Consider the following 12,087-nt stretch of genomic DNA (forward strand, 5'->3'; position numbering starts at 1 on the left):
TAATCCTATTTTTTGGGTTTGTATTGTATAAACAGGTCAATTCTCAAATTCTAAATGTAGATTATAGAATATCTTTGGTGCAACAGATTTATCAAGATCTTTAAATTCAGCCTTGATTAGCTTCAGAACTAGGAAAGGTTGATCTCTTCTTTTGTCTTCCTGTTTTATTGAATTTGGAAAGAAAGCTAAAAAGGTAAATATATAAGAAAAGATGGAAGAGAAAGAAAATAAGTCAGTTCAGACATGATACTATTTTCAGTTGTTCTGATAGTTGCAGTTATAGAAGCACCTGAGAATGATAGGGCTCCAATACCTTTATTCCTCAGCCTTGTCTACACCATTGTAATCTCTGATGGATATCACCACAATGCCACCCATCAGAATCTTTGCTGTGGTCTAGGAGTTCAGGAGGATGAATGTATCTTCAAACTTCCAAGTGAGATGAAGATTGCAATGAGTATTACATTTTTATCAAGACTACATTAAAAGTCTGTAATGAGGTGGTGAAAATAACACTTGCACTACCTAACAGGAAACTCCTTTTCCAATAGGTGGTGTCTCACATTTTCTTTCTCTTCAGATGCCGATGGATTATTCTATTTACAAGTATACCTATTTTCCTACACACTTCCTTTAGAAGCCCCAGTTTTAGGCACAAAGGACAGAAAGTATTGTTGTTTTGGCGAAAAGCAAAATCTTCCTCTGAAAATATCACTGTAACACTTGAAGCCCTTACTTTCCTCCTGTATCAGAAATATATATTCTAGGGTCTGCAGCTTCCTCGTGGTCCAGAGATGTCAGGATATTTTCATATGTATAGAGACTCAGCACAGTTAACCATAAGACTTTTTGTTTCAGACTTTCTCTCCTCTTTCTGTGCCCTGTGACATTTCCACTCCTCCTTCCCTACACTCACACTTCCTCCCTCTTGTTCATGTATTTACTCTTAGAGTCATGAGGACGTTCAAGAGCACATCTGCACTGCTCTGATCAATAGACAGAGGGAGCAAACCTTCAGAAACACTCAATATTTGCCTCTCTTCTCATACTGACCCAAAACGCTGACAGATTTCTTGGTCCTGCTCAAGAGCGATGAGCATCTGTGGTAAAACAGTTTCCACTGTGCTGTTGTGCACACCTAGGTGGTTTTTATTTATATTCCTTTGCTTGCAGTAAGAGTACACTTTGCATTCACTGCAGACTCCAAAAACACTGAATGAGGTAATCTTTCACTGTTGCTACTTATTAGCCTAGTTTCCAAAGAAACTATAGCTTATTCTGCTCAGTCACTGAGTCTGGGTATGTACATGAGAAAGAAAAAGTGTTTCTCTAATAACTTCTGAACACCTAGTCTGATTTCAGCCAGATATGACAGAGGAGGTGAAATATAAAGACAGTTTAAAGTGTATAAGGTCTTAGTGAAAAATAGACAGCTGATGTTGGAAAGACCTTATGACTCTCAGTAGTTGTCACAAAATGATTTCTACAGAGAAAGACTAAAATTAGATGCCAGAGGTTCTGTGACAAAAGCCTTATTGGTGTTCTGATCACAGGCATAGCTTCCACTGAAGCACACAATTAACTAAGAGATAATAAATCCATAATAAACCAGACTTCATTAGATCACTGCTTACAGAACTAGCAGCTGGCGCGGCAAAAGCAGTCAAAACCTTAGCCACAGGTCAGATTCCCATTTTCTTAATCAGTGTACAAATATAGAGCAGAAAGTCCATTCTCAAAGAGGTTTTCTACATACACATATCCTCATTAAGATTGACCCTTTAAACCACTTAGCCTTTTTTACCCGTAGCAAGGGCAGCTGTTTTAGTGAATCTGCACAAAATTGTCAAGTTAAACAAGTTTCTTACTAAACCATAAACAGCTCTAATCTTGTAAAACTTTGATATAGTTGAGGTCATAGGTCAAACCTTGTCTTCCTTTCTGACTGTGCAAAAAGTTTTAATAGGTTTCATGGTTTCAAAACTTAAAGCCAAAGGGATGACTCTACCATCAAGTCTGACCTCCTTCATAACAGGAGCTTTGTTTTATTGTACTATTCACTTAGTGAATTGGTAACAAGTGCTGGGCCAAAGAAGGCTCTCCAAAAGCTTACACAGTCCTGTGGTGTACTATCTTTTGCAAAGAGACAAATGTTCACTCACCTGCTCACTCACTCTCCCTCCTCAGGGGGGCAGAATCAGAATAGAAAGCTCAAGGGTTGAGATAAAAAGGAGGAGACTTCTCACCAGTTACTGTCACAAGCAACACAGATTCAACTTGGGGAAAAGTAATTAAAATATCACTACCAGATTTTCCACAGCAATTCTGTTCTAATTCAACCCTTCCCCATATCATTAAGAAGTAAAGAAAAAAAAAGTTTCTCCTTGGGAGCTCATGTCTAACCACATGCCTAGAGCAGAAATCTTTGTCAAAATGGTTGCTGTCAGAATACATTTCTCCATTGTGCAAGATACTTTCTCCAAAAAGAAAGAAAAAAGAAATTTCAGAATCTAAATATTTTTGACCTTTTCTTTGCGCTCTTTTGAAGTGAAGGCGATATGATACATTGACTAAAGTTTCTTATTTTCTTATTTACTTATTTCTGACTGTTACAATAAAATAAACTACTGAAGTTTGTCCAGGACAAGGTGGAAAATCTCTTTTAAAGCAGAACCATTTATTTTGTAGAAATGTTCAGTCCTAACTGAATAGAATTTAGAGTCAGTTGTGAAATCATGGTAAAATGGTAAAACATGGAGACCTTTCCCACAAAAACCTCTCTGTTTAGGAAGTATTAATAGGAAGTATTAATGAGTTTGTTCCTCCTCATTCCCCATCTAGAGTACCTGACTACAGCTTTAAGTAGGTCATTAAGTTGGATAGGGTGGGAGAGTAGTTTCAAATGTTAACCACCAGCAACTGTTACTGTCATGGGTGTACTTGATTAAGGTTTTCAATTATTCAGTGCCCTTACTCATATACTCTCAAAGACTGAGGAGCAGAGAAGAGAAGGACAAAAGAATATTTTTATAAGATTCTGTCAGGCAAGCTGCATTTACTGGTCCCTACCTTAATACAGGGCTCATCACCCATAGCATCACATTTACCCTTGCAACATTTCTATGAGAAAGGAAAATGTTCCTTCTCCTTTCATACACATGGAGTACTGATAGCGAGAGAAAGTAAGCGACTTGAACCCCTATCTCCAGAGTTCTTGTTATGTTCTTGGATGCAATCATCCATTACATTTTTCACCTGCTGGCAAGTACAAAATAACAACTCCCTCTGCTCTGATTCTCAACCAGAATTATTCATCCTTCACAAAAAAACACAGCAGGTTCAACCAAACAAACCCCTACTGACACGGAGAAAAAGTTGCTGGTTTTCCTTTCTTATCAGTTTCTCTGCATTCAAAAATAGAAACAGCATTAAAGGCCATATTTCTAAAGTAGGTGAGAACGGTGTAAGCATAAGAAACAAAAGTGTTAAATATTGTCTACATACTTTGGGTAACTAACACTTATTATGGATAATGTTGTTTACATATATCCAATGCCTAAATGGTACCATATTTTAAGATAAATATAAATCACATTAATATTTGTCTTTGTGGTACTATATAAGGACAAAATTTTTCATATTTCATGCCACGGAAAGATTGATAGATGAACAGATGGAGAAAATACTCTACTCTGTCTCTTGTCAACTGTATCCCATTATCAGAATGGCATTACATAATGGAATAAACAGATTAATATGTTTTTGTTCTTGTTGTCTTATAAATGGTAAATTTTCTGATCAACTGTGCAAAAAAACTGACATGTTTTTCTTTGTACCAGGTATTTCAGAGGCACTGCTCTTAATTCCTAAATCCCCATGGAAAGGTATACAGATTTTACTTTATTGGAGACTGTAACCATGTACTACACATGCTGTGTGGTAAATGATACATGGACATTACAAATAATAACAAAACAGTTTGGTCACCCTGAACTGTCTTATGTATGCCTGCCAGGCAATTATTCATTTATGTTCAGGCTTTCCGACAAGAGGCTGGCATTGAATGACTTAATTAACATAATTATTTATATGAATTTTAAAAATATCACTGCAATCAGAAGAAGGTGCACGGTCTGTACATTTGGTATTCATGTAGTCTTGGAAAGTGTTGATTAGACAACATGAATTTATATTTGAATTTATAAAGAAAGGAGGTTAAACTTCAAGTTACCCCACAGAGATGTCACTTAGATCCAAGTGCTGAGCAGCTCTTTGACAATTATGAACATTTTTAATAAATATAATTTCAGCACATATGTGCAGAGGAAGAACAAACAAGTGGTTAGAGTACTAGATTAGGTCATGCATGCTTCAATTCCTATCCATGGTGTTCTCAAATAACCTCAGGCAAATCACTTATGGCTAGATACACAAATCATTTTAGTTTCCCATGTGTCCTGGGTAGCCACCTAGCTGCTAGAAAATCAGAGCATTAAAACTCCAGTCCTTTCAGTAAGTAACACTCAAAGGTACAACAGAATACACTCCAAGGGAAAGGATGATATGCAAATAAAACACTTCTGGCTGTTGTCCCTCCCTTTCTTTGTTCCAGGTGCTTTCACTTGCTCACTTCTATCTATAAATGTTTGTTCTGGCAACCATATGAATTATTTAACAATTACTAAGCTAACAGTATGAGATACAAGCAGATCTGAAATTACATGATTTGTGGGGAAAGGATTACACGGAAAGAAATACAATATACTCCAAATAGGTGTATACTGTCCTTCGAGATCATCTAGGATATCCTACTTGTCCTTAGGATGCATTTGCAGTATGACAGGTCTGCTGTCTAACATATGACATTTTTCATGTGCTCAAGCAGTTGCTCCATATCCAGAGCCCAGAGAGCAGCCTAACTGACATGTCACTAAGGATGCAATGACAGTTATCCAGGCTGCTCCAAGAAAGTCAAGATAGGGACACAAGGTGAAAAAAGTGACTTACATTACTTCAGAGTTTTAAAATACCAACTCTGTGCACACACTATACAGGAGAACGGTGACAAAATGATGGAGCAATGTTTAGTTGAAACATACTAAATTTTATCAGAAACAAACAAACTACTGACCTGAAAGCACAGGAAATAGTTGTTCTTTTCAAAATGAGCAAAAGTAAATGACCCAAAGTAATGACAGAAAACATAATAGAGAAAGTTTCAGGTAGAAGTAAATGCACTGAACTCCAGCTTTCCCTGTTCTTATGTACACTAAAGAGTAACTGAATTGTGTGAAAATTTTATATAAAAAAAATGTATTTTCTAATATTACTTTTGAAATGGAACTCAGAATACACTGTAAGTATTGTCAAACCATTAGAGGAAAAGACAACTGAATATTGAATTTGAGAATATTAAAACAATCAGATGAAACAATGTGATTAGCTTAACAGTTTATCATTTATTGACAATACTATCATATCAGATTCGCAAACTGAATACTAACATGTGAGGTGTGCTGATTGTAGACATTCTCTTGAAGGCTCCACTTTGAAGTGTACTTCAGACAGAGTCCGGATTTAGAAATTGTATACAAAAATTTAGTCACAAGAAACGAAAACTCTCTCTGGTGCTAAAAAAGCTGTTGACAGAACTGTAAAATCTGCTTCTGAAGGAAAGATCCCAGTCAGAATACACACAGTTGAGAGTTCCAGTCTAAGAGATATTTCTTTCCTAGATGAGATTTAAAAGGACAGAGACAATAAAAAAATTGTTGCAGTAAATATATATTTTAAAGGAATATGTGATTTAAAGATTGATAGTCTGTGAAAAGATCGACCCTCTGTCCCCGTTACCCTTTTTATCAGCCCTGAAGTCTGTGTCACCATACTACAAATCAGATCAACTCAGTAGTTTTTCTGAAAATTAATCTGAAGGGTAGGAATAAAAATTTTTTTGAGTCAAATAAGTAAGATTACCCAACTGACAACATGGCAATGAAAGCTCCAGGGAGCTGGTTCAGGAGAGCCTACAGGATCATGCAGGATCAGAAAAGGGGACATAATGAGCAAGTCAGTCACCCAACAGCAGTGGTACCGTCAGTACTCCTTGAATTCAAAGACTCCTTGAATTCTTTCCCGGAGCTGTGTTTCAGTCATTGGCAGAAATACAGTAGGACTATGTGGGATGCCACTATTATGATTATAAAGGATTAATACTTGAATACCCAACTACAAAATTAATTTAGCTTGGTATGTCTGTGATGGAAATCCCCAGCAATGCTTAAGGTAGGAAGGTAAGAAGAAACAGGAAAAAGATCAAGTGACCCTCCCCTGCAACAGTTTTACTTTCTTTAATTTGTGGTTTCAGCTGGGTCACAGTGTTTAATAGCCTCAAACAGACAAAGCCATTTCTCTTGAATTTCTCTTATTTATTCCAATTTGTATTTTTGGTATCCAAAATATATTGTAGCAGTGATTTCCTTTATGCAGTTGTGTCTTGTATGAAAAAGCATTCCTTTTTCTTAATTTAAAACTCACTGCAGGTCAGTTTAAAAAAACATCTTAGTTCTAGTACAAGAAATAGTGAATAAACTTCCCCTTCTCCATGCCATTCTTGGATTAAATTAAGTTCCGTGGATAAGGAACTAGTTAGATTCAATAACATTAATTTATTTTCATTTAAAACAATTATTACACCTTAAAATTAAAAGATTAACCTTTTTGTCTGCCAGCTAATCTCATAAGATTTTCCCCACAAATGCACAATATTGAACCAAATACCTGTATTAAAGTGTCACCTGTGTTGCACTGCTAAGACTAATATGGTTTTCATTAGGTTTGGCCTACAACATCAAAGTCTCTTAGGTAAATGAATTCCATGTTATCCAAATACTTTCCATTAAAATAGCCCTATTAATCAAAATTTATTTTAATGAAACAAGGGCAGACAGCACAATCCAAGGACACGGGTGATTTGCTGTTACATAATCTGCTACACTTGACAATCTGTTGTGAGTGAGCTGTGACTGAAGGGACAACCCCAAGGAGCATACTACAAATGAACCCAGAAGACGTTGTCCTAACTTAATTAGTCTTTCAAAATTGGTTGTTAAGACCTTTCTAAGAAACAGCCCCATTAACTGAAGGCAATCATGTAACATTACTGCAAGGCATTATAGGATCTAAAGTGGGAAACTTACCCAAGCAGGCACAGTGCTTGTAAGGCCTTTTCACAAGTGGGTATGCTGTTGTCTAGGGTTCTCCTAATGCACATACACCTTACAAAAACTGTGTGCTGCCACTCAATCAAGTTAATATGGTAGTTAAGAAGTGTATGAGTATCACCTGGGTCAGCTTCATGAAACCTTTCTATAGATTTCTCCTTTTGCAACCCGTGCAAAGGCAACATATACATATTCAGCAGACTGTATCTAAGGTGTTCACAATTTTCTTGTATTTTGGAGATAGTAAACCTGCTCATATATGATCATAAGAACCCCGTAATGAGTTACACTGAAAAAATCTAACAGCCCATTACAGTTTTCTGCCTTTGGTAGTGGCTGACTGTGAATATATCATATTTCCTGTGCCCTACAGTGCCAAATTCCATTGCATAAATATTCACCTTCTTTGATTATATTCAACTGTCAATCTGCTGAAAAGGATATTAAAGAACTGATCCACATTTACCTTTCCCTTACCAGTTGCAGTTTTCATAACCCCCTTAAAATACACTTTTTCTGTAATGCACAGTCCTAACAGCACGGCCCTTCCCCCGCGCCCCCCTCTCCACACCAGTGGAAGCATTTCCTCCTGATGTCACTGTATCTGTTCTTGTCTCTCAGACAAGGTTTGGCAACCGGGTCTTTCACTGGATGATGGGGTTAAGCTGTTCAACTCCCAGAGAAAGCTCGGAGCTCCATTTTCTAGCAGATGAGGGAATTCTCTGGCAAAAGGGAAACTTATCACTCTCTAGCCAGCTGGCTCCTTAAAAGCTTCATGCTTCCCCTTTTCACTCCTGCCCAACATAAATCTTCAGTCATAGGTAACTTTGAAATTTTTCCTTTCATGAAGATGAGGAGGTAAGGTATGAGTCTCAGAGGAGGGCATTGCACTTCATTACAGTCAAAAAGGCAGCTGAGGATGTGGACTGAAGTGATATGTTAATATGAATTTTTGCATCACATTGGCATTAAACCCACATTTCCAGATTTAGACAACGATACTACTCTGCTTTTTGGTGTGTTTTTTTCTTTTCACTGATATAATTTATATCTCTTGCAATGCCCTCTTTAGTTTCAATACAGCTTATCACACAGTTCAATGTGACTTATTAAAGCAAACTGGAAATTTGTAGTGTAGCAAAATATGATCATTTGTATATTTACTTAATAAGTATTAAAATCACATAGGGATATTAAGGAATAAAGAAGTTAGTCAAACTGAATGAGACTGATTTTTCTTCTCTTTTTCTGTTCTTCCATTTTTTTTCAACACAGAGAAAACAGAAATCGTAATGTTCAGTACAATTACTCCCTGAACTTTAAAGTCTTTCGAAATGTTAAATAGAGTGGAAACAAATTAACAAATAGAATTATGAATAAGGAACCATTCGTCAAGCACACAATTTTATTACATCATTTACTCTCACTGAAAAGTAAAAATATTATCGACTCCTTGTCTATACTTTTTCTCTCAGGACCACCATCACCAGCATTAAAATAAATGAAAAAAAAATCATATTTTTATCTATAAATGAAACTTTTAACTTTCTTCTCATAAGAAAATATATCCTTATTTCACTGCCTATTTGTGATTCTATTAATTTGACAGGAAACAGCATTTGCCTATTTTAGTAGACATACAGAAAATACTGTTTTGAAGCACTTGACCTATAAAGCTGGATAAGACAAAGGAACTGTATCAGCTGCCCTCATATTCAACAAAATACTCATTAAAACTTGGAATCACGTCAGTGTTTCCATATCAAAGATAACATCACTAGAGTAATAAAGTGAATTGAGCAATAGTACCTTAAGGTAAATAATTATGCTTAATTTCTTGCTTCATCTTTCATATGCAGTAACTGGAGTGATTTGTAATGTAAGAGACAGGTGGAAAATGGTCATGAAGGAAAAATCTTGAATATCAGCAGAATAAAGCCAGATCCACACATCAAGAATCTGCAAGGAGAATAAAACCTTGAACATCGTTAATTTAAAGCCTGGATTTCCAAAAAATGATGACAGATTGCTGTTTAAAGCCAATGTTCTCCAGCACTGAAGGTGTCTTGGAGACCTGCTGTTTCTAACATTTTCAGATTTTTGACAACTGTGTGTAAGAGCATTTATTAACTCATTAGTTTTACTAAGTGTTTTTAACAAATCTAATGCCCAACTATTTTTAAAATGTAGCTTTTATAGTGACCTTTTATCTCCCATGGGAAATTAGAAAATGGAAAAGTTATTGGAGGAGGAGATCCAACAAAATTACACTCACGACAAGCTTGAATTACACCATGTAATTGAATCTATTCAGAAGCCAAAAATCAATGCAGTCAGCCAGAAGTATACCAAATGTGACATTCATTTTTTCTGCTTTATCAAGCTTAATTGATGTCTTAGAACTAAATAAGAGTAATAGGCAACCTTATGGTAGAAACCTCCAGAGATATTTCAAGTGGCTATTCATAAAGGCTTCAAATAATTCATGAATTTCACTGTCAGTTGATGTGGTGATAGAATAACTATGTTGCTTTTAAATACCACATGCCCTGGCATTAATTTCACCCCCATCCCTCCAGGCTTCCTATTGAGAGAGGTAAGAGGCACAAATCCATCTAGTTGGCATAGCCTGAATTAGAGAAGCTCTTCATTTGTCAGTATCATTTTGGACAGAAAGTTAACATGTCATGGCTGAAAAGCTAACACTAGTGATATTTCTTGGCATTTCCAAATACTGTTTGTCATAATGCATATGCATATATAAAACACACAAACATATTACAGAAATCAATAAAGGAGAATAATTGCATGAATTTAGTAACATGGGGAATGTTTCAGAATAATGCTTCATGCCCCTGTCTCTTCAATCATATCTAAAATGATGCAACAGGACCTAAGCTACAGTGATACAAGGAACACTAAGATGATCACCATACAATATTGATGAAGTTTAAATTTACCTAAAAACCTGAGTGATACAGAACGATGTCCTGAAAAGTGACCTACTTTTGAACTGAACAAGAACAAAATCAGAACAAAATATCATATAAAACAGACACAATTATCTTCTAGAAAGCTAAATCTAGCTGAACATTTCAGTAATGAAAATAATGATTAACATATTTTGAAAGTTGTATGATCTATTGATCCTATTTTAATAGAAAATTTCAATTTCAGAATACTCTGATTATGATAGTTGGCCATTTTTCTTGATTAATTAATTATTATTTAATAACAGCACTGCAGAAAGTAGCTGTGATGAACAAATCTTATTCCGAGTACTAATAGTTTACCAAAAGTACTAAGATGATTCTGAGAGTACTACCAGATCTCTCTTAGATATTTGGTCTGAAAGTTTCAAAGGATATATTGAAATGAGATGCCTAAATTTCATCTTCTCTTTCATAAAACTTCCTGTCATTTCCTGAAACCAATGCTCTCCCCTCGCCTAGAGGGGAGATGCAAAGTAATGAAGCAAAACTTCCTACATATTCAAACATACTAGAATTTATATTAGAGGGGGAAAAGTACTTACCTTTCTTCAGATGTTTATAAGGCTCCATCTATATGGCAAAAAAGTCAGATAAGTTCAGTTGTGTTTCTAGTACTTTTAAAGTAGACTCTAATTTGAACATATTTACTATCAACATCGTTTTAGTATAGAGAAGATGCAGGCTATCTGAAAAAGACTCAACTAGTCAAACTAGTGGGCAGCAGAAATGTCTACTCTGATCAGGATTTCTTTACACTTGAACTGTTTACAACTCACAGCACCAAGCCTTACATAGTTTAAGAAGTGTTTAGACAATGTTTCAGGCACATGGCATGATCCTTGGAGTGGTCCTATGCAGGGCCTGGAGCTGGACTTCAATGATCCTCGTGGGTTCCTTCCAACTCAGGATATTTTATGATTCTATGAATTTCTCCAGTGAATGAGATTCCACCACCTTTATGGCCAACCTGTTCCAGTGCTCAGGCACCTGCAATGTAAAGAAGCTCTTTCTCATTTTCAGGTGGAATTTCCTGTGTTCCAGTTTCTGCCATTGCCTCTCATCCAATTGTTTGGCACCACTGAGAAGAGCCTGGCTCCATCCTCTTAAACACCCTCCCTTCAGACACTTGAGGAATTGATAAGGTCCCCTCTGAGTCTTTTCTTCTCCAGGTTGAAGAGGCCCAACTCTCTTAGTACTTCCTCATTAGAGGGATCCTCCACTCCTCCAGTCATCTTTGTAGCCCTCCACTGGACCTGCTCCAGAACCTCCATGTCTCTCTTTTTCTGGGGAGCCCAGTACTGGACTCAGTACTGCAGCTGAGGCCGTATCAGTAGTAGGAATGGAAAAATAATATACAGAAGATTTAGTCAAGGAGGATAAAGAATTTTTGTTCAAGGAATTTTTTGCTGCTGGGAAAGGCCCATCATGGGAGAAGATTCTTTCCCATGAATAGCACTTTATATATTTCTCTTCCTGTCTGTTTGAGAAGTTAACTCCCCTGTTGCAAGAAGAGATAAAGTTCTTACAGACAAGCCTGAGACCCTTGCTGGGAGATAGGGAGACCATAAAAGGACAGGGGAAGAACATAGCCTTGAAGTTATGCACATGCAAAAGGTGTTGATATAAAAGCACCCAGGGTACAGGCTGCATGCACTCTTTCCCCTTGCTGTGATTTAGCAGTGTATTTTAGGGTTTTTGACTTTGGAATGAACTTTTCCTTAATACCTTAGCCATGGCTTGGGGTTACCTGTGTGCGTATCAATTCATACACCAGGGAACAAGAGGGGCAGGATCACTTCTTTCAGCTTGCTGGCATTGCTCTTCTTAATGCACCCCAGTATAACATTGGCCTTCTTGGTCACAAGAGTACA

This window comes from Corapipo altera, unplaced genomic scaffold, assembly GCF_003945725.1.
Source record: "Corapipo altera isolate COAL_440 unplaced genomic scaffold, ASM394572v1 2b, whole genome shotgun sequence".
NCBI classification, from domain to species: domain Eukaryota; kingdom Metazoa; phylum Chordata; class Aves; order Passeriformes; family Pipridae; genus Corapipo; species Corapipo altera.